A 23,632-nucleotide genomic window follows, 5' to 3' on the forward strand; every position below is an offset into this window, starting at 1 on the left:
CGATTAATACTCAACCTAAACAAAACTAAACTACTCATCTTCCAACCCACCAAACATACTCAAAACAACTCTCACTTTAACATCACGGCAAAAGACAACACCACTATATACCCAACTGAACACACCAAATTGCTAGGAGTGGAAATAGACAATAAACTAAAATTTGACATTCACATATCCATGACTATAAAAAAAGTCCACAAAAAAACTAGGAGCGTTATACTGAAATAAGCAATTTCTCACCAAAGCAGCAAAGATTTCAATAGCAAATTCTCACCTTATCTCCACCCTACTTTATGCCTCTCCAATATATACCAACCTAAGGCAATGTGATCTAAACAAGCTAGAGACCTGCTACAACAAAATCGCCAAATTCACCACAGGGGCATCCTACCGTAGTCACCACTGTCTTTCACTTGCTGAACTGGGCTGGCTTGAACTCCCTCACCTCCTTCAGTGGTATCAACTCTCACTCGCCCACAAACTAGTAAACCATCCACTAAATGTCCCATCCCTCCAGAATCTACTCCAACCCTATCGCACCACCAGACCACTAAGATCCAGCAGCAAAAATCACTTGCAGAGCACTAAGGCCAATAACTCTGCTGGTGAAGCACTATTCTCTTGCACCATAGCCAAATTATGGAACTCACTCCCACCCACAATTACCTCCATACCATCATGCACCCACTTCAAAACTTTACTAAAAGAACTAAAACGATGCTGGCTATGCCCTTGCAACTCCCACTCTAATATCATCCACCCCATCCAACCACTACCTTTCTTTCCACTCCACTAACTACCTTGATTATAGCAAGCTCAGATGCTCATAAGCCAGTACTTATTATACAGCACAAACTACTTCTTCTTGTAACATTTGTTAATGTCTGGTATGCACTTCACAGATAAAGATTCTAGTTGTCTACTGATGTACTATGTTCTTCATCTGGAAATATGTTGTAAGTAATTGCTATGTAAATTGTTATTCACTATGTAATCCAATGTATATACTGTCTGTTTATTTTAACTGTGGAGCTTTTCTCCCCGGGCCTCTGCTGAAAATGGACCTACGTCTAGTCGGACACTCCCGGTCAACAAATTTAAATAAATAAATAAATAAAAGCAAATATAATGCAAACTAATTCAACTCTAACAACTTATTTTATGTGTATGAAATGTTCAGAACCAGTCCAGGTTTTGTGCATGACACTGTAAAAGAAAAAAAACTTTTCTGTATACATACATATATATATATATATATATATATATATATATATATATATATATATATATATATACACACACACACACACACACACACACACACACACACACACACACACACACACATATATATATATATATATATATATATATATATATATATATATATATATATACACACACACACACACACACACACACACACACACCACACACATATTTTTTTTTTTGCCAAGAAGTATGGTTATAGTGTACCTTATTCTCAGGGAACAGAAATAGACTTTCTAGATTTTTTTATTTATATCTTATATCAGTTTTATTAAGATTTTGCAGTAGTAGTAAGATTAAAGCCATTAAACAGGGGCCATACTTACAGCTCAGACTGGGCTGTCACACTACAAATCCCCTTTTACACTGAGTTTCATGATTACCATCTGCTAAGGTTGTAAATATTCAGTCCCCAAGAAACATCATGCCACAGATTAACCAAAGATCAAGTGGTATTTTATATTTATATTTTATAACATCACCCCTTATATTGCATAATCATTGTAATCTCCTCTCTAAAGGGAATGGATAACTGTACAGTTCACTTTCAATTGAGTCAGTCACCTGCTTGCTTTGTGAATTTTGAGTGTATTAATTTCCATGTCATCCCAGCAGATATAAAGGAATGACAATCTATCTTTTCAGGTTCATAAATCTCCTGTCATTAATATATGGTTCTTCAAATATGCTTAAAAAGTTTTTTTATGTAAAGTGTTTAAATAGTTAGCATGCAGACTGATCATTTCCATCTGCAATTTTCTAGAAATACCTTAAATGACTACATACTAGAAAGAAAAAAATGCTACTGAAGTTTTCCTGAGTAAAATGTAACCTCTAAGCTGAACACATATGCAATATTTTTCATGATGTATTACTTCTAGCTGCAACTCTATTAAATGGATTTACTTCAGGCTAAAAGAGGAATGTAATTCAGAGTATAATCCTAGCAGAATCATTTGAGTATATAAATGAATATGTATTTAAATTAATTTGCAAATATATCTGCATACAAAGAGCTGTTCTAGCAGCTTTAGAAAAATGTTAAAGTCCATGACTTCACAGACTGATGTCATCCCTACCATCTTTTCACTTCAGTGTTTTGTGTTGCAGTTGCATTTTAGTACTATTTAAAAGTAATGAACTGGATTTACCTGGAAATGCAGTAAGGTCTATCTATACAAATAATTTGCACTCTTATAATATAAACACATAAATGCACTTTAGACACAAAAGATTTTAACTATATCAGTAGAATATGCATATCCATTCATAAATAATGCTGATCATTCGGGCCAAAATGTAGTATTGTTTTTTTTTTTAAGATGTGATTAACTTGCATGGGTTAGTATAAAAAAGGTAATACTTAAAAAAAAACTTGAGCTTTACTTATTGACTGTTTAACTCATAATGAATAAATTGTTGAAGAAATAGTTATCTTACATATGGTTGAAAACTAAGTGGCTGAATAATCTTCCTGATTTAATTTCCCAACACTTACCAGTTCCCGATCATCTTTACTATTAATACAGTTTGCTGTGAGATTACAATTAATGTGGCTAATCTTGTTGCTCTTGTAGGGTGTTTCTGTTTTCCCTGTAGTTCCCATGGTTCTGCAACTGCTGAGTTAGTATATTTAAGTAAGAAGGATGTGAGGATAAAATCTCCCATGTTGGGGTGCAGGGGAGACTTGTCCCTTGAAAAAAACGGCTACACTTGTGTTTGAATTGTGTAGAATCATAGACATTTTGTTATGACATGCTAGGACCGATGAATTTGTTTGGTAGGGTGGGAGTCAATGTCTCACAGTGGCCCCCCAAAAAATTGCGTGTGCATAAATGTTGTGAGACGCTGTCATAAAAAAAGGAAAACGTTTACTTGCAAACTGATATCGAAGTTGTTCTTTACAAGATGTGTCTATGATGCAGAATGCTGCAAGAATACGTTTCATTTGAAAAGACCTATTATTAATACTACTGATTCACAGTGGTAACAGTGGTAAACAATGGAAAACACATCTTGTTAATATATTCAGTCTTTCAAAACACAAGAACAGAGTTCATTTTACTTTATCAGTGATTACTATATTGTAAATGCATGCATGGTGTTTTGGCTGTGCAGAATAGAAAGATGGAGCACTGACTGCACTCCAGATGACCCAGGGTTCAGAGAGCAGACTAGGCACTGGAGGAACAGGCCAGAGAGGTCTAACAGTGAGTGTCCAAGGTTTGTTCACCCATTCCATGGGAAGAGAAACAGTGTTAAGTTTCATTCTAGGAGAATTACTTTCTGAAATGTGCAGCACTGAGCTCCTATTCATGGGACTCAGGGTTGAAAGACTGACCATGGATCCACTCCATGCAAGTTCCACTGGCATGCACACTTCACTCTCACAGCATGCCAGCATAGCTGGTACTGTAGTGTACCTGCTGGTCAACAGAGTGCTGTTAGGACCATCAAAGATCTCATTACATTCTTCAAGATTTGTCTTTATCTCTGTCGATCACCTTTCCTACTTGGCATCATCTGATAGCAGGAATGGGAAAGACTGAATGTGCCATGAAGACTTAATGGGCTCAGAGGAGGGGAATGGGGTCCAAAAAGAAAAATATATAATGAAAAGAATTATATATGCATATACTAGGGTATTAAAAAAGTAATTTGGTAAAACTGTAATAGAAGTATTCAACATGCCTCTTAGTGAAGGCCTTAGGTGTAAGAACAATTACAAACTGACGAAGGCACTGAATTTGAAAATGCTACTTTCCAGATAGTTTTAGAAAAACAAAACTTTTATCTTTGTACAACTGTAAATTAAGTCAAAACATGCATACCCTCTACAGAGAGATTTCACAGCACTCTAGATGCACAAATATGGCAGCACTTTACAACCTTTTGTACACATTAATATAAAGACATTCTCCTATGACAAGGCCCTGTTTTTCCTTTATTGTCAATCCATCAAAATGAGACCACTTGAAAATGAAAGCTATTAATTATTTACCTGTCTGGAAAATTACGTACAGTTCTTGCATACAAAGTGAAAAAAATCCTCAAATTTCATTCTGAAGCTCAAGCAGTTAAACGAACTTACAAAAGATGCTGCAAACCAAATTTTACAAATGAAAGTAAATGTACACCATACCTGTGTTCAAAGTCGAACAATCATTTTGTTAAAGCACAATGCCATATCTTTTGTGTGCTCATGGACATCTGATAGACAAACAAAAGCTATAGCAGACAAAGAAAATGTTCAACAAAATTTTTGATGCATTGCAAAAATCTGTCTTGTTTTGGAGGGGCTGAGCTCTTACACACCCTAACTTATTAGAAGCAGTTCTGAGGGCAGTACACTGAAAACTCTGTCAATAACCATCTATTTTAATGGTGTGTGCACTGCTGTATACTTGACTATTGCATGTTTGTCAGCATCAGCTTTTATGAATATGAATTAGTTAGAGTTAAAGGTACACCATATCATACATCTGTAACTGAAAAAAATAATCACACCGAAAAGGAAATAGAAATATTTTTACTGTATTATTTCTGCCTCCATGCCTGCCAACCATCAAGTCTGTTCCATTGTTTCTTGATCCTCTTTAGTTTCCTGTATTAGGTGCCCCCAATACAGGTGCAAGAGCTGATGAGAGTGACTGTCATCCAGGCAGCCAGGGAGGTGTTTAATGCTCTAATTGGCATCCCAACATTGAGGACATTTCTATTAGAAAGCTAGCGTCATCTGTGCTGATTGAGGTGAGTATTTGCACCACCTAAGGATATCCTGTATCCTTCCCTTGCTTGCGCTTGCTTCCACCCACAAGCTACAAGTACTACCACCACCAGCTTGGGACTGCCAAAACAGCATTCCCAGTCTTGGCCATTTTTGTTTTGTGCATATCTCCACTTACATGGTCCAGAAGAAGGTTGAGCCAGCACCAGGAGCACAGTCTCAGTGTCTCCTGCCTGTGTCTTCTGATACCTAAGCTGCAAGTCGAATTTGGGTCATCTGGGAAATAGTCAGGGCTTTTTGCCACATAGTCTGGCTAAAGGAAATAAAATGTATATTCTAGGGAAATGGCCTAGCTATTCCGGAATTTCAACCCCTGCAAAGAGTCCAGACTGTTAAGAAATATAAGAAATTTACTATATATTATTTGCTATCTCTCACAGCGATTGGGTATTAGAAATGGGTTGGTAGTACATTGCTCAGCAATGCTTTTTTGAAATGCTTCCATTTTTTAAATATATTGTTGTTCTTCTTTTAGGGGTCGCCACAGCGGAACTCCGGTCTGCTAATGATTGGCAGTAATTTGTTATGGGTGCCGAGGTGCCAGCTCGATGCCCAACCTTCAATGAAGGCACGCCCATCTTTTTTAATACGAGAGTAGAGAGCACTGAGGGAGTAGTTCTGAGGTACAGGGACTGAACTCCCTTTGTGGCTGGATGATGGCCTGTTGGGATTATTGGAGGGGGAGGCAAAATAATAACTACTGGAAGGAAGGAAGGAGCATTGTAAAAATGTGAATGTATGGAGATGAAGTGGAATGAATGTTGGCACCAAAAAAAAAAAAAAAAAAAGTTAAAAAGTGGGGCATTTTTCAAAGACAAAAGCTTGTTCTCTTCTCTTGAGACTGAGCAGTACAGATCACACAAAACCAGTAAGAAAAACAATTCATTTGTAAAAGCTCTACATTTCAAAACAGTGGGACAGCTTTAATAATTCCCTTGATCAGTATATATATATATATATATATATATATATATATATATATATATATATATCTCACTGCTACCACTTCTTCACAAACCTCATAGTGATTTGGGGGAAGACTTTCTGAATTATAAGTCTAACATGCTACATAACAGACTTAGTAGGCTTGTTGAAGCATTTTCCCTTTTCCTACCTTTTTCTGGGTGTATATGTGTGAGTATGTGTCATGCCTTTTTCGTTATTTAGCTATCTGCATTTGTGTTCTCTCTTTTTAAGTCCTACCTCACTGACCTTGGGTGACTGAAGTCCACCTAATGTCCATTTTTCACATTCTTCGAAAGTAACGACTGGATGTTGGCACTTTTGGTTACTGTCATACTATAGGGATGGACATTTTACCCCAAAACCCATTACTCTTCCTCATCAGGCAGAAATACATTAAAAATGACCAAGTACATATTCCTGCAGCACCACATAGGTAAGGTCACTCCCATCCATATTTTTGTACACATACTGATGGCTTCTGCAGATACTTGTAGTTCTTCTCTACAAAACGTTACCAGGCTGACAGCTGCTCCTTAGTACTGTCGACCCTCCTGAATGGTTTACTGGTATAAGGACCACCTCTTGAACAGGTCACAGATAGAGCAAGCAGATGCCTTGCCTTAGTATCAATGGGTTGGTTGCTAGAACTGCAGCAGATTTATAAAAGGCCTCTTCTCTAATCTCTAGCTAGCCTGATAAATAACTAAAAAGAGCACACACTTCAGCTGTAATCATTATAATGGCATATTTCTCTTGTAGCTCAGAGGTGGAGAGCACTGTTCTAATAGACCAGTGGTTATGTGTTCAATTCTTATCAAGGTTTTAAACTGTCTAAGGCACGTGGGCAGGTGTGTTTCTGTACAAGTGTCTTTTTTACTTATTGAGTGTACTTTGATGACTGAGATAGTCCAGGTGGGAATATCTCTTTTTCAATGGAGACCTGATATTGAAAGCATCAAACTATGTTAGTATGTGACAATGAATATATTTTGCAAAATGAATGCATTGCATAATTGTGCATTCACTTACTGTAACAAAATTAACAATCCTTTGACATTACTAAACTAAATAAAATGCTGGCATTATATGGTTACTCTATCCTATTAAGTAGCTACAGTGGTCACACCAGCAGTCTGTGCTGCATGTTGTGTAATGGAAGGGTAGACATGAGGAATAGGCAGAAAGTGTTTGGGAGAAGGAAAATGACAGAAGGACAAATGAGATGAAGAGAGGGTAAATAAAAATTTGTGGAGGGAAAAAGAAGAAGGATTTCACATGTTAATCTTTTTGGCCCGAATGATCTTATTTTCTCCATCTTTAAACTTCTATAGTCATGTATCAGGTAAACATGCTTTTGGGACAATATATCTGGTTCAGATAGTAAGATCTTACAATGACTAAACAATGGGAAGGATTCACACCTATATAAAAACAAGAGGATCACACTCCAGAGATACAGAGTAAAGTCACTAAAGGCCATACCTCCTTATTTATGTGACATTTGAGAACTTGCCACTCATGTAATGGAGTGTGTTACCATGTGAGCTTTCTAAAATATTATCTTACTGTTGAGCATATGGGCATGAACAGCAAGCTCCTGGAATTTAAAAGTTCAAAAACTAATCACAAATGTACTTTTTAGTTTTAAAATGTATAATGTACACAAATCTGTGTTTATCAAGGGTAGCAACTACAATGTGGTGAGTGGTTGCCCTCACTGGAGAGAGCCTTTAAAGTTGACTACTTCTCTTGAAACAGCCTTTTATGGTTATATGGACAACATCTGAAATATCTTAGGTGCATATTGACAACATTTGGACAGATACATACATTTTTAATACTGCATGTTTGGAAAAAATGCAACCATGCAATACCTGACTACAAAACAGAATGTTATGAAAACGTTTGACAGGCAGTTCTTGGTCTAACAAAGAGGGCTTAGAATCTTGTGCACTCAGAATGTTTCTGTCATCATATGGCATCTTTTGTTTAGAATAAACTATTCAGTGTGACTGACTTGGCAATTAGTATTCATCAAATTAGCCTCACCAGTTCCTTAATTTCCTGCCTCTCTGTTGACTTCACAGCATAGAGGGATGATGCCCTGACAGTGATCCAGATGACGTAGATTCAAGTAGCAGTCTGGCCTGAACGCTGAAGGAACTGATGACAGGAGAGACAGAGAGAGAGAGACAGACAGACAGAGACAGAGAGGAATGACAAAGCAATATCTGCTCACTTGCTCAGGTAGTAAGATGTGGTAATATACTACAGGTGTGCCTAAGTTTGTGATTGCAGACTCTGTTGGTGAAAATGGAGCTGACAGGAGGGGTGGTAACTGGAATGCATGATGATAGACAAAAGAGGGCCACATCACCACATAGGTAGAGGTAGCTCCCTTGTGGTACTACTGCGCACCTACTCATGCTACATTTAAGAAGTTTAAGGCTTACAGGAAAAATCCTGTGGCATGATGAGTGATGCTTACATTTCTCCTGTCCACCTCCTCAAATCTGCTCAGAAACTACCCTGTTCCATTAGTTACCAGAGAAGTTTTCCAGACAGGGAGATCTGAGATTGAGGAAAAGAACTGGCAAGCAGCTGATGGCCCAGTTCCCATAGGAATCATAATAGTGTTTTTTACTGCCACCACATTGCACTGCCAGAAGCTTTTTTATTTAGGTAGCCAAATGCATGGTAATACTGCGCTGCCTTGCATGGAATTTGAATTAGTTGCATAAACATTTGAAACATTTAAGGTGTTGTTTATATCAAGATATAACAAAGTTAACATTTCCTATTTATATAAAGCTATTCTTTAATAGTAATACGTTATTAGGGGCTTTAGTCTGGTCACTCAGACTGCCTTCTTGTGACCAATACCCTCCCATCATAAGTAAAATATATCCTGTCCATATCATTATATGATACATTACTATATTACACAATAACTTGAATTAATGAGGTGAAGTGTGACTACGTAATTTATAGGATGATATCCAGAAAGGTTTACTGCCAGTGGTAAACCCTTACATGAGCAGCCATGCCCATTGCATTGATTCTACATGGTTGGTGGAATCATCATGTTGGAACATCTCCACAGCCATACTATATACTAATAAGACATTCTGGGGGAGTGGACTATGCTTATTAGCTAGGTACTCTCCTGCAGAAATGCCTGTGGGAAGGAATTTACACAGTTGAGTGACTGGCAGAATTATTAGGCTGCTTAACTTAACACAGCCACAATCTGTAGTACCCCTTTATAGTCAATGGGAGAGTAAAATCATGTGGTACCCCTATATGGTCAATGTAGGAGACCACGTTGCAGGTGCAGTTAGATAGGAGCAGTGGAGATATAGTTCTGTGTGTGTGTGTGTGTGTGTGTGTGTGTGTGTGTGTGTGTGTGTGTGTGTGTGTATGTGCATGTGCCAGTGTATGAGTGTCTGCAGGGGTATGGCAGGACTCAGATGACTGTGTGTGTGTCTGCCTGGGTGATCTTGGGGAGGAGGGTTCCATGTTGATTTAATGTCTGTGTGCCATGTGTTTGTGAGTGCATGTGGGCATGTGTATGTATATGAATGCTTAGAAGTCTCTGGAGGAGTGCTCAAGGAAGGTTCCTGTGCCAATGTGATACCAGCGCCACCTATAGTAAGTATTCCAACAAGTGCTGTGTATCACCAGTGGTACACACAATTCAGAGACATACAAATTAGCTGATAATAAGGTATTCCTCATATAGGCTAAACTCGTCTCTGAATCTCTTTTCCCACAGTTACATAAATTGAGCTATCTGAGGTAAGCACTTTACCCAATTCTGGGAGCATTTCTCTGAATCCCATTGGTAATGATTGCTGTTAAACCTGAAACAGGAGACAGTCACTGTTGTCAAAAACAAAATTGCCAATATCCTGGCAGATTGATTCAGTGCAAACTTCACCTCCCTCTCACCCCTTAAAAGGCCCAGCTCAATACCGAAAGATTACCAAATTCCAGGTAAAAATCACAGCCACACAGGTAGAAACTGCACTCTCCAAAGCTAGGAATACAGCATTCATGGGACCAGATGACATCCCAGGCTGTGTACTACATGAACTACAAAATGAACTGGCACCTCACCTAAGTGTCATGTTTAATCATAGCCTCACCTTAGGCTTTGTGCCCACTGAGTGGCACACAGCTACAGTTATCCCACTCCACAAGGGGGGATCCACCTTGGATCCTGGGAACTACTGCCCCATCAGTCTGACGAGCCTGATCTGCAAGGCCATGGAATGTATTATCATGGAACTTATAAACAAACACATTGGCAACCTTCAAACACTGGACCCCATGCAGTTTGGGTTCGTGAAGGGACAATCTTGTCTCCTGAACCTGATTGACTTCTTCGAATCAGTCTCCAGAGCTGTGGACAAGGGTAAGGTGGTCCACACAGCCTATCTGGACCTCATCAAGGCCCTCAACACCATCCCCCACTCCGGAATCATAGATAAACTTACTAAGCTGGGCATTAATCCCTACGTCCCTCAATGGGTTGCCAACTGGCTTACTGATAGAACCCACACTGTAAAAGTAGCCGACTCCAAATCCAGCTCCAGACAAGTGACAAGTGGAGTACCTCAGGATTCAGTCCTGGGACCAATCTTGTTTGGCATCTACTTGTCTGAAGTACAGGCCAACACTAAGGGACTCTGGCTAACAAAGTTCACAGATGACTGCAAACTGGGAGCCATTATTGAATCCTCAAATGATGTGGATATTCTACAAAAGGGCCTTACAGAAACAGATACTTGGTGCCAGAGCCATGGGCTCAAGCTCAGTGCCAAGAAATGTATAGTTATCCCCTTTGGGAAAACACATGTACCCGTGAATTACCACATAGGTGGCAGTACACTAAACACCAAAAGTGTGATAAGAGACTTAGGGACAAAGGTGAACAGTGGTCTCACCTTCGATAACCACATCGCCACAACAGTCAGGAAATCCTTCTATGTGGCACACCTCATCACTAAGGGCTTTTCATCCAGAAAAAAGGAGGTCATTGTCCCACTGTACTCATCCCTCATTAGACCCATTATAGAATAGAATGCCCCATTTGGTATGTACCTCTCAAGATATCTGCAACAACTGGAAAGACAGCAGAAATACCTCACTAAAAGAATCACAGGCCTAAAGCAGATGCCCTATGCTGACTATCTAAAAAAACTCCACCTATACTCTGTCACATATCGTCTACTCAGAGGCGATCTCTGCTTAACATACAAGGCCATGTCAAACTCAGAGCTGTTGGACATGCTACACTTAAAGAAATCCCAATCCCTCAGAGACACACGCTCCAGGGATCAAAACCTTGTCATCACAATGAACAAAACATTCTGGAGGGACAGGTTCCTGATCCAGAGACTCCCCAGACTCTGGAATAGACTGCCCATACATGTCAAGCACAGTGCCTCTGTGGCCCTCTTCAAAAGGAACTTTGATGATTGGATGGGAGAGAGGAAATTCACCCCGGGGATCATGTCAGTCGCTCTGCTAGACAAGGGTTCCAGGGAAATAAATACTGTGGGAAGAAATAGCCAGGGAATTGTTATGGCTAGGCTTGTATAGGCCCTAGGGCTGATAGCCTAGTACCAACCTATGAACCTATGAACATCAAACCCTACAAAACCAGGGTACCAAAAATCTGGGAAAAACTAAGATTCTGCTTATGCCCAAGGCTTGGAACCTCACTATGTCTGATAATTACAGACAGTATTAGTAGCCTTATCTCCCTGACTAAAATTCTTGAGTCATTCGTACAATGCTGCCACTCTTCTTGACAGACCAGGGTATGTTTTCTGATACTCACCATGGCTGCAGGATATAGCAATGAGGTAGCTCTGGCTAAACTGACTGCTCAGGTTATATGTATTCCAGACCAAAACAGATATTCAGCAAATGTTTAACTTCATCTAGCTCAACTTGTATTTATTTATTTTAGAAACACCCTGTCTGTTGACCATCTACCCCCCTCTTGGCCATTTAGCCCATTAGTTCCTGTTCACTGAGTGAGGGTCAGCCAGGAGGGGCCATCATTTAGCAGCCATCAGAGGATATTTCATATTTTCTTCTCAACCCTAACTGCACACACTCAGCTAGGCACCTGGCAGAGATGTGCAATGGACTGTTCTTAGAGGAGCATTCCCTCCGATTGGCCTTCCCCTCTCCTTCTGTTGGAGCATGAGAGACAGTGTCTCTGGTCTCCACCAGAAAGATTGCAGTGCCCTGTGTGCCCCTGAGTGTATCTGAACAACTTTCACTTCCCAGTAGAGGCAAGCAGGCTACAGCCCTTCACTTCTCCCCCTCCTTACACGGCTTCTCCAATTGCAAGGCCACTAAATAAACCCCAGTTGCCTGGGTCATAGTAAGGGTTCCATCCCTCTCTGCCATTGAGTCAGGATATATCTAGTCTTTTGATTTAGATGACCATTCCATTCTCCTTCAAAGGTTTAACCCAAAGGTACCAATGAAAATGCTGTTACCTAACTTCAAAGCTACATATCAGGGCATATGGTATTGGTAATGTTGTAAGAGAGATGCTCTGCCACAGCTGGTGTTCTACAGCACTCCACCGTGGCTCCTTTGCTACTTTATATGTTTACCAACAGGATGTGTCACAACACTGTCAGTGTTCCTATAATACAATATGCTGATGGTGATTTCTACTCTGATTAACAGTTCCCATAATCCGAAAAATCTAATCTCCATACTTGGATACATTTTAGCAAATTTAACAACTGGCTTTAGGAGCAGGATATCTCTGAAAGAAGGAAAAAAGTAAAGTTTACATACACTCACGCACAGACAGTCACACACATATATATTATTTTGTTAGAATGTTTAGCTGATCAACAGTAACTCATCATAATATAACTCCTCGTCTGTCACTGGTTCTATGACATCACTGCATAACTAGAAGTACCTGGAGGTTAATATGGCAACAGTTTAAACTTTAATGCTTGTATAGCTGAGAAGGTGAAACAACTGCATCAAAACTGTGGAGCTTTTAATGAATTAAATATGAAATTAGATTTGCTTTAGCTATTTCCTTGCTTATTCCGAAATACACTATTGGCTTCATCTTAGCAGGTAGCACCAGAACCAATGAATCATCAAAATTACTGCAGGCATGCAATAAAGTTACTTGTTCTACAAATATGAAACCAATTGATTATTACTGCCAAGTGCCAGCAAATTTGGTATGTCTGGATCTAGTGGGCAAACAGAATTTTCTTAACAGATTACTTTATAAAAGATTTTGGCCTGACTTGTATAACTTACTAAAATGGTATAAACATAATACATTTACATGCACTTATAAGACACTTAATTAAAAGAAAATCTGAATTTTATTTACATATTTTTACTATTCACTTCTCTAATAAGTAAACATGTTTAAACTCAACATCTTCTTGGTTATAAGAATGATTTGTCTGCTTTCACATCTCTGTGTAAATCACTCAACACAGGAGCAAAGACAGAATGCAGGCAATAAATCATTCAGTAGTTCGCTGCTTGACCAGTTTATATTAATTAGAGACTTGACACATTAATTAACTGCTATAAAGTCAGCTACAAATGGTAGCCCCTGTGAATATACAAATAAACTGGGGAAAACAAAGTGCACTGATCTTGGCTTTCATTAAAACGTTGTCATTATTGAAACCTTCAGCCTAGACAGAGGCGATCAGAAGCTGCTAAAGATAACAGTTTCAGTGTCATGTCCCTGTCTTAAATGGTGATGGCACAGAACACATGACTGAAGATTGCCAGAGTACGTCATGAACAGAAACAGAGCTAATAAGTTCTTTGTGGTTCAGACCATCCTCCTGAGTTGATCCAATACCTAATGCTCAGTCGATGCACCCATAAATGGATCAGTTTTGCTGTCTAAAGCAGAGAAGGTTATAAAACACCTCACATTGCCAGTCACTACTACAAATGGGTAATGTTTCCAGTGGGAAGAGAACCACAATGCTCATTTTAAAGGGCGTTATGGTGAATGAGGTAATGCAGATGAAAGTGGTGAAGTTCCCTGGTTAGAAGCCATGTTACCCACAACTTATCTTTCTCATGGGTTTTCATGTACAATATCTATAGTTTTGATTTTACTGGCATCTATTTTAGGGCAATTCCCGATGTACTCTTGCATTCCACAAAGGTGAAATATCTGGTGGTAAAAAAAAAAATTTAAAAGAGCATTTCTGATTTGGTTTGTGCAAGTATAACTGGGACTGACAAACTGTATTTACCCGTACTTGCAAATCCAAGTAGCTAACATCAGAGGGATGTGTCATGAGATTTTTCTCTTGCATACCATAGCAACAGCAGTCCTTGAATGACAGCTAAGATTTTCAGAGACTGAGCCATTAGCTGGAAAGCAAAGCTGTGCATAGCTAGAGGAAGTGTTAACATTTGTCTCATTCTTAACATGTGCAGTACTCACCCTTTACAAACCCTTACCACATAAAAGTAATGCTTTTTTTATTTTGTCACTGAACTCTGCTTTCTTCATAAAGTCAAGGATCAATGAATGTGTCAAAACCTAAAAAGCTGCACAGAAAAAATGTGTGTGTGTGTGTGTGTGTGTGTGTGTGTGTGTGTGTGTGTGTGTGTGTGTGTATAAATCCTGAGATTCATTAATTACTAATGCTTGATATGTACTCCTTTTTCTCAAAAAATAGTAGCTGCTAATAACTAATGCATATGTTGTTGAAACACAAAACAGTAATACACTTCATCAGGATTTTGACTCCTCCTTTTATGCTTGTGCTGCTGTATCTACTATTATTGTAACACAAAAATAATCTAAAAAAATCAGTTCTAATCCTGATTATTATTTTTTGGTTTCACAGCGATATCTAAATCTATTTAATTACACACATCTTTCTTAGACTGACTGTACTGTATTCTTCTAGAGCTGCATTCATATGCCTTCACTGATGGTATCACACTGATTATTAATTTAACAGTAACATTTAATTTTAAATGTATTTCAGCCTGCCTATTCTATTTTAGGAGCTTTCACCTTGGTCCCATCTATAAATGGGCTGTTGGAGTATGTATATATATATATATATATATATATATATATATATATATATATATATATATATATATACAAACACACACACACACACATATATATATATATATATATATATATATATATATATATATATATATATAGATATATATATATATATATATATATATATATATATATATATATATATATATATATATATATATATATATATATGTGTGTGTGTGTGGATCCTTCAATATGTTCAAAGTTTCATTACTTCGAACCCCACTTCACCGAGTCCACTTGTTTGAAGTAGTGAAACTTTGAACATTGACTTCGGCAGTCACACTACAGCGCAGAATGGGAATATTCCCTTTTCCCCGCTGTAGTGCGATCTCGGAGTTGGTATATTTAAGTAGGGGTGGTGAGCACAACCCCCACATGAGGGTGCAGGGGGGGCTTGCTCCTCTGCAAAAACATGTTTTAGTGTTTTTTTTCTTTTTAGGTAGCCCAGGGAACTAGACTTCAGCGAAAGTGCACTTTCGTTTAAGTGAACTTTCACTGCATTATTGCTCTATTTTGAAGAACTGTATTTTCGATGTAAAGCAGTAGACGCATATATATATATATATATATATATATATATATATATATATATATATATATATATATATATATATCTACGCACACACACATACCTACATTTCTCTCTCTCTCTCTCTATATATATATATACACACACACGTATGCTCAAACACATACACACATATAAATATATACACACACATATATATATATATATATATATATATATATATATATGGGTCTACCTTTCTTTATCAAAATTACACTTACTTGAAATTCAGAAGATGGCTTACAAAAGACACTTTATTTGAAACCTCTGATCATCCAAATTTTATGTAGGGTAAAGAACTACTTGGCCAGCATGGAGATCTTTCCCCTTTTCCCCAGTGTAGTGTGATCTCGGAGTTGGTATATTTACTTAGGGAGGAGTGGGTTTAAATATGTTTTGTTGTACTTTGTTGTCCTGATGGGCAAGTGGTTGTTTACCCTATGTAAAACTTTGATGGTCCAAGGTTTCGAGTAAAGTGTTTTTTTGAAGAAGTCGTCTCAGGATTCTGAATTTTGAATGTGTAATTTCGATAAATGAAAGTAGACATATATAGTTTTTCATTTATATTAATAACATTGAACTTGGTCTGTTTTGAAGCCTGCAATGTATGCATAGCTACTGTTCTCTCTTTTTTATTAAACATTGAACACTGCTCAGTAGGATAGAGTTTTAACTGACAAGTGGTGGATCCATGCATTATTACTACAGCATCATGCAGCCCTGCTCTGCTATAAACAGGCTAGCAGAAGGAATTGTGCAGATGTTCTTCATCTTTATGCATAGAGGTTTTGGGGCTGGCTGTAATTTGATTAGCTGCCTGAAACAGCAAGCCGGGGAAGAATGGGAATTAACAGCTGGTGCCATCTAACTCTTCCAAGGTGTGTGTGTGTGTGTGTGTGTGTGTGTGTGTGTGTGTGTGTGTGTGTGTGGGGGGGTTGCAGTGTGTTTGCAGATTCACACTGCAATGACTTAACCTTGATGAAGGTCCAGGTCTGTGGGGAACACAGTCTGCCAAGGAGGACAGGTGCTCTCCAGTTGGAATTAAGACTCTGCAGAAGTAGGCCATTGGGGGGATGTTTGGAGCATAGAAAAAATCACCTAACCCTGTCATAATCCTTGACTCTCACCTCTCTTTCTTAGCATTGTAGGCTACCAGGGGTTAGAAGGAAGAAATGGGCCACAGGGGATTGGGGGGTGGTTAGTTATTTGAGGATCCTGGGAAGGATGCTTGTGCAAATGCTTAGGTAGAAGTTAATATGTCATGAAAAGGAGAAATGGGACCCTGCAAATGCAACAACCATGTGAGTATATATTTTCCTGGCACAAAGGAATACTATAAATTACAATGACAGAAATATCAGCTAATGTTGCACTACCGTATACAAACATGTAAAATTGCTCAAATCATTTGTAGACTAGCGTACTGGGCAAACAGCTGCAGCAAATAACTGCATGTCCCAACAAGCAGAGTGCTTAGGCAGAAGGCAAAACAACAGTAACAGTTTGAGATGTCTAAGATGAATGCTTGAATGGTTTAGAAATGAAGAACATTCTAGCAATGTTATTCATATTACATAATTCATTACATTTTATTAACTAGATATACCTTTTGGACTCGCAGTATTCTTTTTTTGAGGGTAACCGAGGATACATTTAATATAATAATAAGAAAATGATTTACATTTTTCCAAGAAGAACTGCAGTATTTTTTATAACCAACAGTCTGCTAAAGTGAGACCTTCATTTCATTCCATATGAAGGACAGCCTTAGTTACTATAGCCTGCTGTACTGCAGTTACCACATACACAGAGCAGTGATCGAACCTACATCATCATGACTCTACAGATGACTGCAGAGTGTGCAGATTCAGTGGCTGTGTGATTTTATTTTAAATCAGTAAACGCTCCAGTGTTCATAACAGCAATGACAGTTTTATTTACCGTTCCTTTGCCTTACAATGAGGACTAAGATGTGCACCTCAACATTTAACAGGCAAGTAAATTGCAGTACTATCTGCAAACTATGCAGCACTGAAATACTTGGCTATTTTATGTCTACAAAAGATATTAGATACTGCAGTCTCTTGTTTGCCTTCAGCTGTGATTTGTTCTTAGCCCTGCTGCATTCTTTGCTTTGCATGCTTGAAATCTCTTGCTTGTAAACCCTTCCCACTTAAGGGACTATCCCTTTCCCTCCTCCTGCCTTTGTCTGGCCCGGAATGCCTCCTGATTTACGATTGGTTGATGTCTAGCAGGTACGTCCCTTTAGTCTTTCCCTTTTTTGTCTTACTGGCTCCTGAGAAAGTATATCTTCTGCTACTGGCAGAGTTTTTGAGTGGATTGGTTCTACTTTTCCTGTTTCCAGCTCTGCAGTTGGTTGCTTTGATATTCTCAACAGAGATTTTTTTTCCTCTCCTTCATCCAGCTTCATGGAAGTTGCAACCAAGATAAATGGAGTGTTTTTAGGCAAACATAAAAAGGGAATTAATGCCAAGATCACAGGTTCTCAGAGGAATAGAAGAAAACAGTTGCAGTGTAATTGGGATAAAGGCAGCTGGTCAGATTTTGAAGCAAGCCAGGTAAAATTCATCCTTTGATTCTGAAGTGCTTGATTTGCATCTGTGTTTGTGAGATTTTTTCATATTGATGGCTCGGATACTCATACATGCATCTGCAGCCTGAAGAAAAATGTGGACTAAACTGACAGGTACTGGCTGAAATCAGTTGCTGAAAACTTGCAGCGCGTATATTTTTTCCTTGGTTTAGAATGTGTTTTTCTTGCATTCTGTGTTTCAAAGCACTGATGCAAATAATAGTTGAAATATAGATATTAAGTACTACAGATGTGTTAAGGCAACACACTTCATACATGATTTACAGTACATCAATTTATAAAGCTCTTCAGAACAATCAGGCACTAATGAAGAACTCCGGGATTGGCAAAGTACATTAAGACAATAAAGCATAGCAAGATGTGTGACTGACCCAGATGTGATTTACTTGTGCTTTATGTAAAAGTAGCAGTATTCATGAATTGAATTGCTCAGCATTGCTTTTTGGCCCTATGCAATTTTACAAGTATTTTGATAAGTCAGGAAGTTGCCTTGGTACTCTTGGTAGCTGTTAAAACATAACTCTAAAGCTTTGGAGAGACTTGTCTTTATAATGTTTAAATCTTGCTGCATTGTTTGTGGTTTATGGTGGTGGGAGGAAGGAATAACTTGTGTGTAAGTAAAAGTGCTGGAAAAAGACTAACATATAAGTTATTGTCTGTAGTTATTGCTTTGGTTACCAGGCCTGTTCAGTTCCATAGCTACTTGAATGGCTATCAAGGTTAGTAAACTAATGGTGTGGTTTCTCTTTTTGTTCATAGTTGTGCTGTGATAGAAGTATATTTGGATTACTCTTTGCAATGCACTCTACTAATCCCAGCTTTGTGTGCGTGTGTAATTCTGGATAGTTTGTTTGTGAAGGATAATTTCTATAAGAAGAAAAAAAAGTCTGTGGCTTTGTTAGATGTAGCACAGTTATCTAAAATAGAAGTATTTTCAGAATTTTTACTGGCGTTTTTATCTTTAATTCTGTTACACGTCGAAGTTGCGCTTCTGTGCTAGGATCCTTTGGAAGCATCTTTCAGGAATGATCCTTGTGGGAACCCCCAGTTTGTTAATGCACATTAGCACTGTACATCATACCTATATCCCAAGTTGCTTTCTGACATCACCTTATCTCAAGTCATGTTATAGAATGTAGCTAGTGAATTTAGTAATTTTTTTCTTTTTTAAGTTGTTGACCTTTAGTTCATTGTAATTTCTGTTGCTGCTGCTACAGTAAGATTTCTTGAACTTGTAGCAATGACCTCTGTCTTCTGTGTAGGGGATTCCATGTCTGTGGCTTTCAGCTTCCACAAAATGTTAATAGGTATAACTTGCTGTTGTCACAAAAAGCAGAACATAGCTGCTGGTTAATTTTCTCTTCAAGCTCAACACATGGCATCTTATCTTCTCCCATTCCATTCCATCCTTTCCTTCCTGTTTATTCTACAGAAGTCCAAAAGGGGGACAATACAGTCCACCTGATCCTGACTCTGAATTTCAGGCCAGAATGTTCTACTAATGTGAAGCCCCCCCCAATCTCAAGCAGAGCAAGTCACTGTACAGTGCAGCTTCTGAGCAGTCAATTACAACATCCTTCATTATTTGCATATATTGACCAAGTGCTTAAAATCTAACAGTTGTGTGTTGTAAAGTTTTCGACTCCTTAGATTGATGTGTAAAAGCAAGCTTGATAAGGCTACTAGGATAAATTGTCTTGTAAGAGGGCTATGTTATTTCTGTCAATGTTATAAAGAAATGCACACATCGCAGTTTCTGTTGCGAGACCAAGGAGGTACTGGACATAGAAAAGTTTCAGCATGGCCACATCATTGGGTGATACTCTTTATTTTTTATTGTTTCTGAGAAGAGAGTCATAGTTTCACTTGAATCACATACTATCCTTCTTCAAAAGATGAGCTCCTTGAATTTTAATACTTGTCTTGTCTTTAATACATTTAAATAATTGTCTTTAATACTTTTCTGAGTATCTGAGCATTTATTTGGGAGAAGTTTGCAGGTCATATGTTAGAATGATTTTTGTTGTTGTCTTTTGGCTTTTCCCAGTTAGGGGGTCGCCACAGCGGAACTCCTGTCCGCTAATGATTGGTAGTTGATTTTTATGTGCCGAGTTACCAGCCCTGATGCACAACCTTCAATGGAGGTACGCCCATTCACACATGTCTCCACGCCGAAGACGCTCTAGCTGAGAATCGAACCGGACAGCTTCTTACTGTGAGGCGACAATGCTACCGCAGCACCACCACCGCGGGTTTGTCATATGTTAGAATGATAAACATGGTATAATAGACCTAGGAAGATGTATTCACAGGCTTTAAATATGGGGCATTATCTTTTCATAGAAATATAGAAAGTTTTATGGCAGGTGACTACCACTGTGGACCTCCCCTACTTTCACAAAGTCTGCACTTCCTGCCTTAGGATTCAGCTCCTATCTTAGTCTGAGTTGTGCTAAATTTGGCATTGTTCCAGTACAGCTTTAGGTTTTGTTTCATACCAATACAAATTCTGTTGCTGTTGCTGAACCCATCGCAATCTGTGGGAGCATGTTTCATGCATCTATATTACTTTAAAAAAATGCTTGCTAACCGTCCACTGAATTGTTTTTCACACTGTTTTAAATTTTGTTCCATTGTCTGTAATTTATTCTTCTTCTAAAAAAGGTGCTATCATAGGATCATAGGAAGTTACTAGGCTATTGACCCTGAGGCCCTTACAAGCCTAGCCAAGAATTTAGCCCATGTTCTAACAAGTCAGCACCACATGCCCCTGTCCAGCAGTGACACAGGTGGAATCCTAGAGTTGTATTTTCTGTTCCCCATCCAGTTATCCAAGTTGCTCTTAAGAAGGGTTAATGAGGTACTCTGCTTGACGTGGTGAGGGAGTCTGTTCCACAGAAGGGGGAGTATCTGGGACACAAATCTGTCTTGCCAACAAGTCCTACTGATATCATAGACCAGATTGAGGTCATGCGTGTGGGTTACTCGAGTGGAACTTTACTTGCGAATATGCAGCAGTCCTGTCAAGGCGGCGTCTGAGATCGCTTTGTATGCCAGACAGAGGTCACCTCTGACAAGTTTGTATGAAACTGAGTAGAGGGACAAGGCTTTTAGCTTGTCTGTGTAAGGTAGAGGTTTGAGGCTATAGATTCTTCTGGTAAGAAACCTCAGTGGTCTGTCCAGCTGCTGCATGTGCTTTGTGAGGTACATGCCTGAAAGAGGCATTGTACTCCGTAATGGCTCTCATCAGTGTTGATAGGCTTTCAGACTCTGTACAACTGTTGTGCCCTTGTCTTCCTTTGCTCATGTGAGTGCATATTAATTTTCATTTATTTTTTTTCCCAGGAGGATTAACCTGCAAGTTCTTATAGGTGCATAAATTTGTACTTTTAGGAACCTAGCCAAGCAGTTCCCACCTAGCTCAAAGCTGACTTTATGGATTTCCAGCCACTTTCCATGATTGCTTCCTTTATTTGACATGGAGCAGGAGCCTATTCCACAGATGTGGTATCCGTTTTGAGGGATATCTATCCTGGCAACAGGTTCTGTTTGTGTTGCAACATAACCTCAGGCCCTTAGAGTATGTATTGGTGGTGTTACTATTTTTTTAGTGTGTAAGTGCTGTAGCAGGATGAGCTCCTTTATTGCTTTGCCAGCTGAGCAGATATCCCCTTGCACAAATCTTAGAGACAGAGTATAATGGTAGGACTTTATTCTCTTGGTCAGGAATTGTTGTGGTTTTAAAAGATGTATATGTGCTTTGATAGTTATGTGCCAAAAAGATCATTGTATTTTATTATGGGCTGATTAAGAAGGAGTAGAGGTGGACAATAAATTCTGTGCATCTGGTGGATATACCTTTTAGTAATTAGGCTAGGTAGAAGCATTTTCTAAAAGTTACGCATGGTGGTCCAAGGTAAGTTCATGTCAGCGAATGTACCTATGTCTGTAATGATGGGATCAGTGATGAGGATGTTGTACTTTAATCTGGTAGTTGCAAGGGTGTTCTTGTTTCTAAGTAGGACAGTTCTGAATTTTTTTTTTGCCTTGATCATAAATCCATGATCTTGGCATCAGGAATTAGCCTGGGTTAGACCCTCTTGAATGATATAGGTTTTAGCTAGATTGTTAATTATAGCACTATGTTTTGTCATCATTATCAAACTGTTGGCCAGTGACCCTTGACATAGGTGTGTGTGTGTGTGTGTGTGTGTGTGTGTGTGTGTGTGTGTGTGTGTGTGTTTACATTTTGTTTACCAGGAATGTCCAACTGGGCACAAGTCCCATTTTCAGAGGAGGCTCAGGGGCAATGCTCCATTTTACAGAGTGAGTAGAAGGCAGTTATACAAGATTTACATAATAAATTTGGTGTGGTAGCGTTGTTGCCTCACAGTAAGATGTTGTCCTGTTCGATTCTCAGCTAGAGCATCTTCTATGTGGAGACCTGCGTGAATGGGCGTACCTTCATTGAAGGTTGTGCGTCAGGGCCGGTAACTCGGCACATAAAAATCTACTGCCAGTCATTAGCGGACCGGAGTTCTGTTGTGGCAACCCCTAACCGGGAAAAGCCGAAAGACACAACAACAACATAAACTAGTAGTGATAAGACAGTTGATCAAAAAATATTAAATGTACATACATAAAATAGTAAATGAACATACAAAAAACTGTAATGATATGACAGTTAAGACAGTTAAAACAAGAATACTATAAAGTATTAGTTAATATCAAGCTTATAAGAGTCTAGTTACTTTCAACTGGAATCGGGTGTCAATAGATATTGAGCGGAAGACAGTGAAGTAATTCTAGGATGAAGATGGTTACAAATTATGCAGGAGTATTGAGGAGGTCCAGGTAAAAGGGAGACAGAGATATCAGTGGAGGGGGTAGATGATCGACAGTCAGACTGTGAAGAAGTAGTTGTATTATGGCCAGTTACATAAAAAAGGGTGGTGAGAGTAAGGGTATGGAGGTTATCCATCATCATCACATGTACAGAGCCATCAACAGAGTAGGAAGGACTTAAATGATTTTGGAGTGTTCTTGTCTTATTGCTAGTTGGATGGAGTTGCAGGATTTAACAAGATATTGGAAGAGTAGTGATATTAGCTTGGATATCGGTAAAGTATATGCCAAAGAGAAGTAGACCAGGGCATTCCACTAATAACAAACATTTTAGTGGAAAGTATGTCTCCAAACACAAACTGTGTGTTCTCTCTATGAGCCATTTGGTTCTGCAGCTGGTTATATAGAGATTTTTAAGTGGGTAAGTTTGTCAATGCCAGTCTTTTG

General features: G+C 38.7%; 1 protein-coding gene across 1 annotated transcript in view; it reads left to right on the plus strand.

Annotated features, from left to right (window-relative positions):
- Positions 1–18,050: 18,050 nt before the first annotated feature.
- PORCN (porcupine O-acyltransferase) overlaps positions 18,051–23,632 on the plus strand; it is a 279,229-nt gene continuing 273,647 nt past the window's right edge. The window contains exon 1 of the mRNA XM_044079316.1: positions 18,051–18,305. The gene's annotated coding sequence lies outside the window, so the exon portion shown is untranslated. The remainder of the gene's footprint in view (positions 18,306–23,632) is intronic.

This window comes from Protopterus annectens, chromosome 8.part0 (assembly GCF_019279795.1).
Source record: "Protopterus annectens isolate FY-2018-M chromosome 8.part0, PAN1.0, whole genome shotgun sequence".
Classification (NCBI taxonomy): Eukaryota; Metazoa; Chordata; order Ceratodontiformes; family Protopteridae; genus Protopterus; species Protopterus annectens.